Genomic DNA, 17,401 nt, shown 5'->3' on the forward strand with positions numbered 1-17,401 from the left:
ATGGTTCCCTTAAAATCTATAAAAAGTTTACTGAAGAATGATAAAATGGAGAAGAAAAAAAATATAATTAGGATAAGTGATTGAAAAAAAAGTTTAGGAGAAATTATAAATTTTAATGAATTATTTATGATGTTGAGATATAATTACCTAAAATTATTTAACCTATCTAATTTATTTCTTTTCTTATATATTACCTCTGTTTGTATATATACAAAACAAATAATTAATTTAACATAACTAATAAAAATAATTAAGTTATTTAATTTTAATTAATATTATCATAAATTAAATAGTTTAAGTAGTGATTGTATTTAATATCATTATTCCTAATTTAGGGAATTTTTTTTATTAATGAGTGTGACTTAATTTTTTTTAAAACTGACTTAAATTGTTAATAAATTAATGAATGTATTTATTAGTGAAAAATTTGAGTGTTTCATTAATAAATTTCATAATAAGTTAACATGTTTTACTATAAAAGTTTAAAAAACACATTTAAAAATGAATTTATGTTTCTATAATTAGAACACGAGAGAGATGTATCATCATATCTTATATAATAAAAAATCAAAGATAATATTATTTTTATACTCGGTATAATTATATTTATTTTATCTATAAAAAAGTATTAGGTGTATATAATATTTTGAAGTTTGTCATAATTTCATGCACGTAAAAATTTAAATTTTATTTATTAAATTATTATTTTTTTTCTTGGGTCCCCTCGGTCGAATTTTTTACTCCGTCCTTAAGTCTTGACCAAATTTCAAATTAGTGAGAATCTTTTTTTTTTCTGATGAAGTTTAAGGTTAAGATAAAAAAAATCAACTATTAAATAAGTGTATTAGCTTATTCTGTCAACAAAAAAAAATGTATTAACTTTCTTTTATCAATAAATATTTTGTTTGTTTTTGTTAATAAGAAATTTAAACCAAAAATTTATGCTTCTCTCTTTAACCACAAAATCAATCTTATTATTCCAAAAGAGTATTTATTGACCTATATGAGATTGTTCAAGTTTATGGAATTGTTTCGGGTTGAAGTCAGATACATATGTAACTACATTGAATTTTTGGACAAAAAACTTTGTTACACATAAATTCTATCCAATTTAAGAAGCATTTTCTCTTGAAAAAAATATATACGTGGATAGTAGTAAAAAAAGATATATATAGTATCTGTCAAAAAGATAACTTACAAAGAAATTTAATACACATGCATTTTTAATATAAATTATTTTATACTGTAAATGAAATAAAAATTATTTTATTATAATTGTTATGATAATTTAACTAGTTTTTAGTTTTAGCTCGTAATATTTATTTCTAAAAAAATTAACTAATTTTTAGTTTATTTCTTTTAACATGACACTTTTAAATAATTGTTTTTATTTTTTAAATTATGTGTTGTTTAATAATAGAGAACATGGACGCCATGCTATTTTTATTTTCTAAATTAATATTCTTATTCATTATAGCATTGACAAAAAAAATTCTAATTGGTTGTATGCAATCCAATGAAAGAAAATAAATTACCTTAAAATAAAATAATATTAGAATATAATTTTATAATTTTATTATTGTTTAGTACTCAGGTGAGGAACATTGGAAGTAGAATTTAAAATCTTTGGTAGTTTTCTACAAGCCAAACTTTGGTGTAGTTACGGGCAAGAATTTCGATGTCCAAGTCCGAAGTAAAAATGAAAAAATCAAAATTTTAAGGGATTAAAATTGAAAAAAAAAAGAAAGAATACAAATTTAGAAAAACTAAAAATGAACAAAAATAATTTATATGGATGAAAATTGAAAAAGCGTTAACATATAGAGTTAAAAAAAAACTCACAGAGATTAAAATAAAAAATAATATAAAACTTATGGAAGTAAATTGATATTTAAGTTTTTTTTGTCAGGAAGTTTCTATGTATATTAAATAGTTTTGGGGAATCATAAAATAAATGGTTTTGGGGTGTAACTCTAATTTCTGTCTTCCTTTTTCTGGGTCGATTTTTCTCCCCCTTAAGGTGTAAAGAATGTAAATTGTAAATACAGATCCATCGGCAATGGCATTCATATAGAGTAGTGCACTGGAAATGTAAATACTCTTCAACAAAGTCATGGACCAACACACACAAAAGTGGAGGGAGCTATTACTGGGACAAGCAATAGTGCTATTGGCACTACCCGTTAGGGTAGATTGGTTATTCCACAAATATTATTTTCATGAAAACATGTTTTTGTTATATATATATATATATATATATATGACGGAATTATATTTTTATTGTATTGTGTGGGATGCAAAAAAAAAAACTATAAAAACGGATTTTCGTTGTTGTAATAAAGGGAGAGTAAAACAAGATGTAACAGATAAACATGATTTCATTTTTATTCAATATAAAATAACATACTCATGATTCCATTATAATAAGGGATGGAGAAAAAAAATATAATGAAAACATAATTTCATTTTATTTTATTGAATATTCACAACGGACACCCTAAACTTTTGTAACTTGATTCCAGAAGCAACACAACCACAGATAACTAAGACAGGGGTTTGGAGGAGGATCACATAAAATTTTGGCCATCAACACAAAAAATGCAGCCACAAATAATTAAGACAAAGGTTTGGAGAAGCAACACAAAATTCGACCATCACATAAAAATTCACAAGCAATACAGCCACAAATAACCATGGAATACAACAATGTTTGGTGTCTCTAAACACCTCAACCATAATGCAATGAAGAACTGATTAAAGCAAGACACATTTGGGGTGTGAAAATGGAAATGAAAGGTTAGGGTGTGAAATGTGGGTGAACATAGAAAAAGGGGAAGGGGAGGGGGTGTGGGGAAACAGAACTAAGGGTAATTAAGTAATTTTCAATGTTTTTGTAATGACAATAGCTCCTAAAGTGAAACCTCGACTATTTCCTCAAGTGAATGGCCCGTAGCCTTTGGGCTTACGGTTTCGTTCCCTCACCAATTAATTCGCTTGGTCTACGAGAAAGAAAAAAAACTAATTACACAAAAACCGATTAATCCTTTCCTTATTAGGGTTTCTTCGGTTTTTTATATTTATATTTATGTTTTAAATAATATTTTTTAATTATATATAAAAAATATTATGTTATTTTCACTTTACATTTGATTTTTGAAAATAAAATAGTTTACAAAAATAATAAAATCAGCATATTCCTGTTCCCATAGATTTTACGTAAATTCTGGAAAACAGAAAACATAGTGAAATTTTTTTAATTTTTAATAATTATATTAAATAAAAATAAAAGTGAAGAAACCCTAAGTACCATTACTTTTCCATTTTTTATTCGTTAAATTGCATTAAAAAAGTGTTCGTCAAAATTAAATATTTAATGGTGGCATATTTGCTTATAGACTTCTATTGGATATGAGTTTGTTTTCTTGGTAAGCTGGATATGAGTTGTAATTCACACAATTATTCTTGTTATATCTGAACACGCTTTGATTTTTTCTATGGAATATATTTCACACAAGTATTCTTGTTATATCTGAACACACTTGATTTTTTCTAAGGAATACGTGACTAGAAACGTTTTAGAGCATGTATATTTGACATTTTTTTTCCGCCACAAACGATGCTTAATTGTGCTTCTCAACGCATATTGAGTGAAAAGAACTCTACTTATTGTTCATTTGGTCAAACACCCGTTGGTGTTTGTTTGTATCTAATACAAAGAGGCCTTTCATATAAGGACCCAACCTTCACCAAATCATGTGTCACACTGCCACTAGTAATTGTCCTAAATGTCATCTGTAGGTACTTATCTATAGGTATGCCTTCAACAGCATATTGACGCACGCTAATGATAAAAGCTAGCAATGATGCACATGTTCTTGTCTCCAACTCCATGCTTTAAGATAAAATGTCTAAATTTCCAAACAATAATAATAATAATAAAATGTCTAAAGCAAGAGCTAGAAGATACTTAATTTGGAGGTATATATAGCATTTAATCCAAAACAGGATATAAGGGGAAGGATATTATAGCAAAACACAAAATTAGATTACTTTTTGATTTGGGTTGATAAGAAAGGGCTGGGCCACGTTTGATGATTATGTTATGGGAATCATACATTCTCTATGAAATCAAATACAAGGCCATGCTTGGTGTAATTGAAATCAGTGCATAGAGTCAAATGAACTTTGCAATTGGACAATTGAGATATCAACATAGTCCCAAACTAGTTCTAATTAATTACATTATTATTATTTAATAATGATTTTGGTTAATAAAGTGAAGGGTTGCCAGAGAGAGAATGATAGGGCTAAAGCAGGCAGAAAGATGTGAGATTGATCTGAAAAAAGGAGGATTAGGAATGATGTTAGTGATGGAAAGGAGTGGTGGGGGCATGTGATTTAAAGGTCCACATGGGTAGGGGGAAAAAAGTGGGGTAAGAGAGGTTGGTCCAGAATAAAAGAAAGCAATGGTGCAGAGGTAACAGCCTCACTGGAAGCATAAAAGAAAAGCTACCCTTGTTTCCAAAGAAATGAATCCTAAGTTTTAGTTCCTAAAGTGTACTGTGTGAAGTGTGAACGTGGCATTGTGCCATTGCTCTAATGAGATTGTTGTTTTGAGTGAGCTAGTTTGGGGGAGTAATACACCAAATTAGTTAATTTCCCAAATTTTAGAACTGGTAATCATTAAGTCCTTAATATTGTAATTTATGGACTAAAGTAATTGCCGTATAATAGTATTGTGTTTGGTTTGTATTTTTATTTTTTGAAAATTATTTTTATTTTTAAAAGATTAAAATTCTAAAAATATGTTTGGTTTAACTTCTTATTTTCTGCTTTCAAGAAATAAAAATATTGAAAATGCATTTTTAAAAGGAAATGTATTTTTAGATTTGCTTAAAATTACATTCTTTGTCACAGCGTTTTCATTTTACTTACAATGAAATTAATGATTTTAACTAAAAACGAGATTTTATTGTTTTCAATTTTTTAGTTTGTTACTAAAAATATTTTAAAAAATCCAATCAAACGCATTTTCATCACCATTTTTTATTTTCAGTGAAAATGAAAACAAAAAATAAGCGAACCAAATACCCTTCAAATATCCGTCCTTTAGTCATTTTAAGCATTAAAATGTTTTTTTTGTAATTTTGAGATTAAATTAAGTTAATTGATAATTTTATAAACTAATTTGATCTATTGATCAATTAAGAGAGCTACACATATTTTCGTAATAGACATAGCTTGTTAGTAGAGAGAGAGAGAGAGTGTTCACAAGACAGATTTTAACAAAAAAACAGAGAAATTAAATCAACTAAATTAAAAAGGAAGAAGAAGAATAATAAAATTTAGTTTGATTATTAATATTTTTTTTCTTCAAATTGGAATCAAACTAACTCGATAAAAAAAAACAAAACATGTTGATTTGGTTTGAATTTATTGAGTCCAATATTATAATAAAATTAAAAAATGTTTTTAAAAATCTGAAAATTCTTGTAAATTTTTTTTCCAACAATCCGAATCTAATCCAGACTCAAAATTTAAAACATTTAAAATTTAAGTTTTGAGCTTATAACAAGTAAAAGAAGAAGAAGTATAAAATTAAAAAAAAAAAGGTAATAGAAAAATGGATGATCATCAAGTTTTTTTTGATGTTGTAAAAGATAAACTTAATACCGAAATCAATGAAGGTTGAGTCTTAATCGGTTTAATCCAATTTAAACTTAATAATAAAAAAAAAAACGAACCAACTTAATTAATGAATTTGGTTCAAGTGATTGGATTCTTTAAATTAAACCAAACCAATTAATGATGACCCCCTTATTAAAATTGGTAACTATGATCAGAAAATAATAATTATAAGGTTGTGATATAATTAATAATGACCTGTCAGAACCTCACCCATCAAGATCGTACATAACATAACTAGACTCACTCACTTCCCCCACAAAGCCACGAGGAGTGTGAGAGTGTCATTTCGTTTGCTGTTTGGTAAGCCTGTTAGTGTGTGTGGAATAAAAATAAAATTATTTTGTCCGATGAAGGCCATGTTTCAATCACGTACCTAGCAAAAACCACTGCACGTTATTATCTATAATGAAAATAATTTTATTTGATGTTATTTTTATTTTTAACTATTATAAATTATTGTAGTATTTTATTTTAACTTTTAACAACAACTAAATATTTCAAAACAAATTATGCCTAATTATATATATAAATAATTTTTTAAGTCCAGACATAAAGTATCTTTTTTACTAGTTAATGTCCTTCCTAAACTTAACTCCAAGTGTTATTCGATGCAACAAATAAACAATGATGTGTTGCCTCAAGAAGCCGAAATAAGCAGTTTGATATGTGGGCCCCACTTTGCGGTTGCTTTGTTTGCATCTGAGCTAACGTTCGAGTGACAAAAATCCAATGAATGAAGAGTTAGGTTTGGAAAAGAAGGTTCTGGGGTCGTATATATCTATGTACGAACCCACCTTCTCTCTATAGTTATTTGTTGTTCTTCCTTCAAACTAAAGGAGGACAAGTGAAGAAGTGTGTGTGTGGACTGTGCAGGGAAATTACAAAAGAATTCGTTTTTACTACTGCAACTTTGCTTTCCTTGCAGTTCACCACATGACATGAAGGAAGATTAAAAAAAAAAGAGAGGATGGGTCGTTCTCGATCTATTTTGAATGGAAAAGGAAAATAATAGAAAAATGTTCATAAAATGATTACCAAGCTAGAAATTTATTTTATTTTCATTGCAATATATGCAAGCAAGCAGAGAATATAGCAGCAATGCATTTTCATGGTTTAGTATATGTATATTGTATGAATGGTAATTGAGTGTGTGTATTACTATATTTGATTCAATTTATTTTGAAAAGAAAACTTATGTTTGATACACTCTTAGTGTAAAATAAAAACTTTTACACTTTAAACTAATAAAGTAACACTTTATATATGATTTTTAAAATAAATATTATGAAAAACAATAATTTACAATAATATATAACAATACAAGATTCATCGATGACAGTATGAAAAAACTTTTATATTATCAAATATATTTTAATTAAACTCTTTTTTGGGATAGATCTAGCATACAAGACGTGAACTGGAACGGGAACAATCTTGCATACGTTCCAATAGTAAGAAGTTATAGCTTTTAATTGATCCACAAATTTAGTGCTAAGTTATTTAGACTTGTGAGGGTAAGACGTGAACTGCACTAGATTTAGCAGTCTTAAATTTGAGTTTAAATATTTAATTATGTTAAATATTTTGAATGAGGAATTTGTCACCAATAATAATTCAACTTTAAATTTACTCGAATATAATTATTTTCCGTAAAAGATATCTTAGGGTTGTATAAAAAAATATAAAGTCTAAAGCAGTTTATGGCAACTGCAATTCAGACTCCTTTTTCAGTATTTTCTCTGCAAAACCGTAACTGTAAGTAAGAAAATCTAAAATCATATTTTTGTATTAGTGGAAGTATAGATATTAGATAATGCCTATATTATCCTGAATAGAGAGTACAACGGTTGGATACTAGGAAATGATATTGCAGTTATGGCCCACTAATCAATTTTTGCCACACTCTATATGCTATATATGCATATAGATATAGGTGTAGCTTCATCAATCTGCTAGGTAGCACATGGAGTTTGGACCTTCAACTCAAATAAGAGAGTGTATAGTAGTCAATAGTATTCCATCAAATTGCACTCACAAGTCACAACTATCTTCCCATGTGGCCCCTCTGCAACTAATTTGAACGTTTTTTCAGACGCTCTTAATTCCACGCGCGTACTGGCTCCATGCATTGTGCTCTAATCTGAATGCATAACTGGTTAACGAGACATGTAGACATGTTGAGTTATTTTTATGGAGACAGAGTAGGGAAAGTGCATAGAGTTAGTTTTTGGCTTTTTCTAGATGAAAAGATGAAGGGTTAAAGGAGATGTGGATTTAATTATCAAAGGGTACACTGTCATACGTAGGAACAATAATGAAAAAGTAGAGAGAAATTATTAATTACATGTTTATGTGGTTTGGATCAATTAATCTATACATCATATGCAATCATATTTTTCCAATTTATATAAAAAAAAAATGAGTTAATAACATGTCACCAAAATTGCTCAATTATCAAGATCAAAAGTCCCACACCATGTAATATTGAGTAATTAACATTTAGCTACATAAAAAAAAGGAGACATATAATTGAGTGATATTTGATTTTGTTAAAGTGAAATATAAAATAGAAAAGTAAACTCCTGTCAATTATTAATTTAAACTAAAATAATTTAAAAATATAATTTATTTTAAATTGAAGATAAATAGACTTTCGTTTTTCTCCTTTTTTTATTTTAGAAAAGTTGATATTCGTTTTAGAAAACAAAAGTTAAATCTTCAAAGTGAATGAATGTTTTATTTTGTTGGAGTGGTAAAGTTCTATATATTATTGATGACAACATAGATTATCTAGTGTATAATTATTTTAGTTTAACCGGTAATCTTCAACTTCACTATTAAATTTGTTACCAAATCAAAAACTTAAAATGGAGATTTTACCGCCTAAAACTAAAGGGTTTAGCTATAACATGTTAGGAGTTTTATTATACTTAATAGTTTAGGAGTTTTATTTTATTTTTTAATTTTAAAACTATTTTGATATTTTCAATTTAGAAAAAAATAAACTATCTCTTTCATAAACTTTTCTTACACAATTTTATCTCTTTATTATCTTCTTTTTCTTTTTATAAAAAATTCATCCTCAATCATCACTATTTCCATTATTTTTATTGTAATTGTCATCCCTTTCATTATCATTACGATCTTAATTATTTTTGTCACCACTATTATAATGATAGTAACAACGGAAGAAATGATGATAATGATAATGATATAGGTCATGATGATAATGATAGTAAAAATAGTGACATTGATAATAATAATAGAAGTGATAACAATTATAATGATAACGATGATTATGATATGTAATGATAATGGACACAATAACAATATTGATAATAAAGGTTGTCATGATAAAAATGGTGGAAGCAATGATAATGATACTAATCATAATAATAATAATGATGATAATAGTGATGATCTTGAGTAAATTAATGATGATAATAATAGTGAAAATGATAATTAAAAACGATCACACAAAATATAATAAAAGATGACTTTTTTATAAAAATAGTAGAGAAATAATTAGGAGAGAAAATATAATGAAAAAAAAATTGTTTTTAATTAAAAAATATCAAATTACCTTTTAAAATTATGACAAAAATATAAAAAATTTGAACTTATTTATAATAATTTTATCCAAGTAAAATTTACTCTCACAAAAAATAAATGTGATGTAAAAAACAAAATAAAAAGAATACTGTCCTTGATTATGACAAGAGTGTAATAAGTATACATAATAATATAGGTATATATGTACTGGCTGGCGCACATGTGACAGTAACTAACTGATTGTTCATGCATATAAGCTGATCTGTATTCCGTAAACATTAAATATTAACGACGGTAGTGCCCTTTTCATATGAATGCGAGAGTTATGGTACAAGATTTATTTCCATTTTGGTATATTTAATGGACGTTCGTATCAACAAGCAAAATAACTTACTTTAAATGAAGCTTAATTTAATGTAAGGAACGTTATCAAAAAATGATATATGAACTGAATGAAATTAACGAAAAAAGAATAACATGACATGTAAAAAATAGTGAAAGAAAAGTAAAAATAATTGCGCATATTTTGTTTTCATATATATATATATATATATATATATATATATATATATATATATATATATATATATATATATATATATATATATATTATTTTAAAGAATGATTAAGAAAAGGTATATACTATTTTAAAAAGTTAAGTGAGGATTAATAAAAAAAATTCCTTTGAATCAAAGGTATTCATCGGTCAGAAATCAAAAATTAATTATTCAACAAATTTAAAGAATTGACGCAATGATATAAAAGTATATTATATTTACATGAATGAGAATTATTTATTTAATAGAAAAATTTGTATTTAATTATGATCGTATATAAAATTTTCTTTGATTAATAACAATTACATATTATAAATTATGTTAATGTCTGTACTTATAATTTTTAACCTAGGGAAAAAAAAGTTAATTCTATACCATACCAAAATCTATTTAAGGAATCAAATTTTTTAATAATTTTTTTTATATATACAGACTTAAAAATCCAACTTCTAACATGTCACACCGTCTTGCCACGGAATTAATGTGAGTACACCGAACCTTATTATGATGATAAATTATGTATAAGTATCCTTATAACAAAACTGTACAAATATCCTTTCAAGAAAGAAAAAAAAACTGTACAAAGATACTTTTTATTGTTGAATGAAAATGACGTAATATTCCACTTTTCAAGGTGGCATCACTCAGTTCAATTATAATATATTGAAAAAAACTATGGAATATGTGCAGTAGTTTTCCGTTTATAATGATCATAGGATGTAAATAAGAGATATTTACAATTAAGGAGACCGGTAATGTTTGTTCTTCAACGGTGGTCAACTAGATTATTGAGGGGTCTATTTGTTTTATATTTGGATAAATTTGTTTTAAATAAAAATAATTGCATATTGTTAAATGTAAGTCAGATGTATATTTAAATTAAGAGTAAATAGTTAAATTTGTTCCTAAATATGTATTTCTCTAATAAATATGTTATTTAAAAATGAAAATATAAAATTAAATTTTTGAAAGTGTAAAAAGTGCGATAAATATATTCGGTCGTTAATTTTCATCTGTTACCATTAATAAAATAGACTACGTTGTACAAAGGGGCGAATTTGTCACTGAAATAATTGTTAAAGTGATGATCTCTAATTGTCATCATATGGACGTATTTGTCATATAATATTTTTTAACTTTTCGTCTTCTCACTTCGCTACAAATGTGTCATTAAAAGATGAAAATAGAAAATTTAGTTTCTGAAAGTGTAAAAAGTACAACTAATATATTCGTATGTTAATAGTAGATTGTGATTAGTTATTATAATTTAGAAAAATTTATAATGATTGCGAAAAAAATTTGGGAGAACTATGTCACACCGGTAAATTTTTGTTTCTTTTATATAATTTTTAAGTTATCAACACAAAAAAAATTAATGTAATACAATAAGAAAGTCATTATTTCTTTTTAATCAAATACTATTTATTTAATTATTTTTTATAAATTTTTCATAATAAGATATGAATGTCTATTAATATATGCAATGACATCAAATTATATATTACAATAAAAGTTTGTTGATTTTTAAATTATTATTTTTAAATCATACACAATTATTTTTATTGACTAATCATTTAAAAAATCATAACCTTAAAAAAAATTATTCCAAAGGAGGTGAGTGTTTTTTACAAATTAAAAGTGTCATTGCAATTGCAATTTTTTCTAAAAACTATTCATGGATCTAATTTAACTATAATGTTTTACAATAAGTATTTTTTTTATTTGAACATTTCATCAAGCATGGAAGAATAAAAAAATTATTTACGAGTTTATAAAATGAGTATTCTTTTTTCTTTTATACTCAATTTAATTTACAAGTTTTTATCATTAGTTTAAAGTTAATAAAGCAAATACAAAAATAATTATTTATTATATTTTTTCTTTTTCTTTTTTTACTTTCATCTCTTTAACCTTAATTCTATGATCTTAATTTCAGTTAATAACTAAATCAAAATTTTAAATGTACACTAACTTTTGTTTGATATTTGAGATGAGTTAAATTAAAAAAAAATGTTAAATTACTAATTCGATCCTTTTGTCATAGTTATTATAAAATTTCCCAAATTATAATAATTAGTCATAATCTACTATTAATATCTAGATATATTTGTTACACTTTTTACACTTTCGATGACTAAATTTTATATTTTCATCTTTCAAGATTTATCAGCAGAGTAGGAAGATGAAAAGTCAAAAAAATATTATATAATAAATATGTTCCTATACTGACAGTTAGAGATGATCACAATATAAATTTGTTCCTCCGTGCCATCTAAGTTATTTTATTAATGGTGACAGACGGAAGTTAATGACCGAATATATTTTTCACACTTTTTACATTTTTTAGGACTAAATTTTATATTTTCATCTTTGAGACGCATTTGTTAATGAATTACACATTTAAAGATAAAAGTTATTATTTACTCTTAAATTAATTATAATTATAAAATTAACTCGACCACGTCACTTAATGAAAGACCTTATGAAGCTTCAGTGTTTCCTGGGATTGGCTTTGGACTTTTCCTGCGCAGCTTAGGTGGAGGGCAAAGAAGACCTCCTTCTGGGGGCCAGAGCCATCAGTGAGATACCACTCTGGAAGAGCTAAAATTCTAACCTCGTGCCACTTAATGAGACAAGACTTAATTTAATATAACGAACATACTACACAAATCATGAATGAACGGAATGAATTTAAAGGAAAAAGAACACAACGTTACATTACATGTAATTACAATACTAAAAATACTAATGAATTCAAATTAAATTCTACCATTAAACTAAAAATTAGTAAATATTTTTAATTCTTATATAATGATAATAACTTCACTACAAGCAAATTAAAAATCCAAGTTAAAATCTTGCATCACATTGCAATAATCCTTTTAATATCACTTTTGCTACATTAAATTTTACTTTAATTTTGTTTTGGTACATTAAGTTTAATTTTTTTATTTTATTCATTTGTGTTTTTGAAATGTATCATTTTAATATTTTTTTTTCAATTTTTCATTTAAAATGTTTAACTCTATTAGTATTTTAAATTTTAAAATAATTAATTTAACATATTATTAGTTAAAAATTATTACTATCTTAATTTTATTTTAAAATAAAAAAACACATTAATTGTTAATTTTTTTCTATCTCTAAACACCAATAGCCACCCAAAACTCCTATACCCACCATCGTCAGCACTCACCAATATCACCATTGTTGTCATCTTTTTCACAATCATCATCAGATCAAATCTGCAACCATTGTCACCTCACTTTCTCGATAAAGATCTTCTTTCTCTCAAGCTTGAACACCACAACTTCATTAGATGAGAGCTTATTGTGGTTGTGGAAAAGGTGACAATGATGATGATTGCAAATATGATTTGACAACGATTGTGAAAAAGATGATAGTGATGACAGTGGTACACATTGGCGACGATGGTTATAAGGATTTAGGGTAATAATGGGTGTTTAGGGAAATAAAAAGGTTAGAGATACATTTAAAACACAAAGGAGTTAAAATAAAATAAAAATAATGACAATTTTTAATTGTCATTATATTAAATTAATTATTTTAAAATTTAAAATACTACCATAATTAAATGAAAAATCGAATAAAGCATCAGAACAATATATTTTAAAAATATAAAAGATTAAAATTAATTTTTTAAAACTTAATGCACAAATAAAATTAAAATAAAATTTAATGAGATAAAAGTGACATTAGACCTGTATATAAAATACTGCATAAGTATATTTTTTTTATAGTTGAATGAAGATGACGTGGATGTTCCACTTTTTAAGGTCACGTCACTCGGTTCGATTTATTAAGAGATATGTAATTTAATTTTCATAGGATGTAAATATGATGGGATATTTAATTATAAGAAGAACGAAGCACAAATAATATCATTCGATAATGTTTGTTCTTCAATGGTGGTTAACTAGAGCATTAAGTCTCTCTATTTTTGATTTGGATAAAACTGATTTTAATAAAATCAATTTTAAATATAATTAAAATATATGTATAAATTAATAAGAATTATAAATGTTATATTAGGTTATGTTTTACGATAGAAAATAATATTCTGAAAATTTATCAAACATTAAAGATGAGTTTTTTTTCTAGTTAAAATTGTTATTTTTTGTGAATAAGAACTTTGAAATTAGTATTCTCGGTTCTAATTGATGTGAGAGTTCACACTTCAAGAGGTCGTCCTTATACTTTTTTTGACAAGATAAAAATAGAGCGGAAAGGAGAAATAGAGTTAGAAATTATAAAAAAAAAAATTGCTAATTTGGTATCCAAGAAACAACATAAAAATAGAGTGCTACTATGGACGGTGTACATACTACTTTTATTTATCTTAAAGATTGATCTAATTCTGACACTAATACTATAAATATTTGACACTAAATCATTTTTCTTTTTAATTAGAAACTCTCTACCGCTGTGCCCACACTAACATCGTGACAATAATTGTCACTCTGATCGACAATTGCATCAATGTCATGATGGAAAAAAAACAAGTATTTGAATAGGGAGGTTAAGCTCGTCATATTTTTATTAATTTGTTTTATAATTGATTTTAAGTATTAAAAAATCTCTTTATAATTGCTAAAGAAACTCTTTATAAAAATAGTTATTTAAAAAATATTATCAATCATACAAGATTACAATGCTCGACCTACAATGCTCTATATATATGGCTGCTTGATAGATGAACGAACTTGAAAAATTATTTTCCAAAATCAGTGCTTCTGTTAATCACATGTACGAGTCTGTAAGATAAAAAAATGATAAAATATTACAAAAAATATATTCATATATTAAACAATGCAATTAAAATATTAAATCATCAAAATCTTAATTAACATTAAATAATCATATGAAAATGTTGAATTATATTAAAATGTTAATTTGTAAATATATTACTCCCAGTTATTAAAATACTTATAAATATTATTCATCAACATGGAAAAAAACTATAAATTAAATGTTGTTAAAAATAATAAAAGATATAAATAATGTTATTTAAATACGTAAAAATTAAAATTATTAAAAAAAATAGAAATATAATTAAAATATGAAACAAAAATATTTTAAAAATTATTAATGATAATTATAAAAAGAACAAAATATATTATTATATACTCAAAATTTTAGACATTATTTCTTTGAAGTGTTTAATTCCAATATGTTTTTCTAAAACCAAAACAAGGTACTAGTAATTCAAATATATATTAAATGGTTCTCTATTAAGTATAATTAATATTTTAATTATCCAAATGTGGTTCGAAATATCCCGTACTAAAACACAGTTGATCAATAAACTGTTAAGTTAGTAAAATTGACTATATCTTACCGACCTTCACCAAGTGAAAACTATATGCATACTTCAACGACATAATTAGAGTGTAAATATCTAAAACTTTACACAATACTCTATAATACATACATTAACTAGAAAAACTACAGTCTACTACATATCTAAAGGGCAACGCATATATTAAACATGTTTAATTTGAGTAACAGATTACAAAGGATAAAATTATTATTAGCTGCAACTAATTTGGGGGACCACCAGCGTCTGACCAAATTAACAAGAGATGGGCCCCGCCATATTAGCTAGAGAAGCTAAGTTGCATTTGCATGTGGATTAAGAGGGCAACCAGCTGGATATGTCAAGTGAGGAGGCAACGTGGGTCTCTACTACTCTATTTTCTTTTATTCACTTTACTTCCCTCTCCCTTTGGATCTTTACCAAGTCGTTTCTATCCAATATGCTAGTTAATATCTATTGACTTATTGGTGAATCAAAAGTGTTAGCAGAAGAAGAGATACTTGAGGATTATCGGATAGGACGCCAATGATTTGTTAAAGTTATTGGAAGAGATTTACTTAAAAGATCATTGCACACACTTAAACTACAAACAATTTTTATTTATTGAATCGTAACTATATGTAGCTACTCATATCATAGCTATGAAACTCGGTAAGTCCGGCTAAACTGATCCAATCAGGACTAGGTAATCTAATTGGACCGGTTTCATTATTGAGTCGGTCACACAATTGAATCGGGATGACCTGACCAGTTAGATACCGCATTTCGGTTGGACCGGTTCGACCCGGCCGGTTTAAAAAAAAATGAATCCCCTCTACGACGTCATTTTGATGTCTCGTTATTATTAATTATTATTTTAAATTTTAAAGTATGGATGAATTTTTCTTACTCAAATAATGTTAATTATATACTAACTTATATATAATAGATACATATATAATTTTAAAATTTTAATATATATCGGGTCAAACCAGACCAATTACTAACCACCGGTTGAACCATTAATCCACTGATGCACTACCTTGATAGGGTCAATAACGAGGCCGGGTTTCACAACTATGACTCAAATAATTCTTAGGTCACCAAACAATCCCTCAAAGGAGAATCATATCTATTTCACTGGCTCTTAAATACTAGAAAATTTTCTAAATAAGATTGTTCATCAAGTGAGATTTTAGTGGCCTTAGGAAAGAAGTAAACTTACATCCATATAAAAAAGATAAGAGTTAATTCTAGATCTGTTACAACTTATTTGAATCCATATTAATATAATTAGTGAACTATTATTCTAGATAAATTACTTAAAATATTATAGAAAAATAAAAAGGTAAAATTCTTATAAATATTTATTGAAACGTTTTATGCCAATAAGACCTATATTATGCTGCTATTTCTACTAATGTACATTATGTTACCACTCAACCCCATCTCTTCTATCTTTCTTTTCTTTTCAATTTGGGACCATGTGGATCCTTCCTCCCTTTTTATTTTTCACAACTCTTATGTTGTGCCACCTTTTATTCCTTCTTTTCTTTTTTGTTTCCTTTCAATCTTTCGGTCCAATTTTGATCATGTAATCCCTTTTTCTTTCTTTCTTGAGTTTTTTTTTAATTCCTTTCTTTCCAACAGTTTTATATAGAACGTAACTAATGATGGTGTGTTAGGAGTGGCCTCAACCTAGCTGAATTGATTAGCCTCCTACATAGTTCAAGCAAATCACACTTTTTTTCTTTTTGCACGTCTAAACCATTATTTAGAATTTTTTTATGATATTTCCGTAAGGAATACACAAAAAGCCAAACATGAGAAAATGTTACATTAAATCTTATAAAGAAAAAGGTTTGATATATTTAGTGATATTTTTAATTAAAATAAAAAATAATGGTAAAAATGAATGCTAAATTTTAATAACAATTTTAATTATCACTTGAATTACGTACTCTAATATTAATTTAAAAATGACATATATAAGAAAATATCTAGAATACTGTACTTTAAGTTCTGTCTATTTTGTCCATTTGATAAATGAAGAATCAACAAGTTTCCTTTATACGTGATGTAAAGGCTAATCATTGCAATTAATAAAACGAAAACCGGATCATTGAAAAATAATGGTAAGACATTTTATATATATTGGCAAAATGGAGATTTTTTTCATAACTTCCTATCTGAATATGGTTACTTAATTATTTATTATCAATAAGCAAGCTAGTGGTTCGAGTTGTATTAGATTCAATTTTTCTAAATTAATTATCATTATAATCAG

This window comes from Glycine soja, chromosome 14, assembly GCF_004193775.1.
Source record: "Glycine soja cultivar W05 chromosome 14, ASM419377v2, whole genome shotgun sequence".
In the NCBI taxonomy this organism is placed as follows: domain Eukaryota; kingdom Viridiplantae; phylum Streptophyta; class Magnoliopsida; order Fabales; family Fabaceae; genus Glycine; species Glycine soja.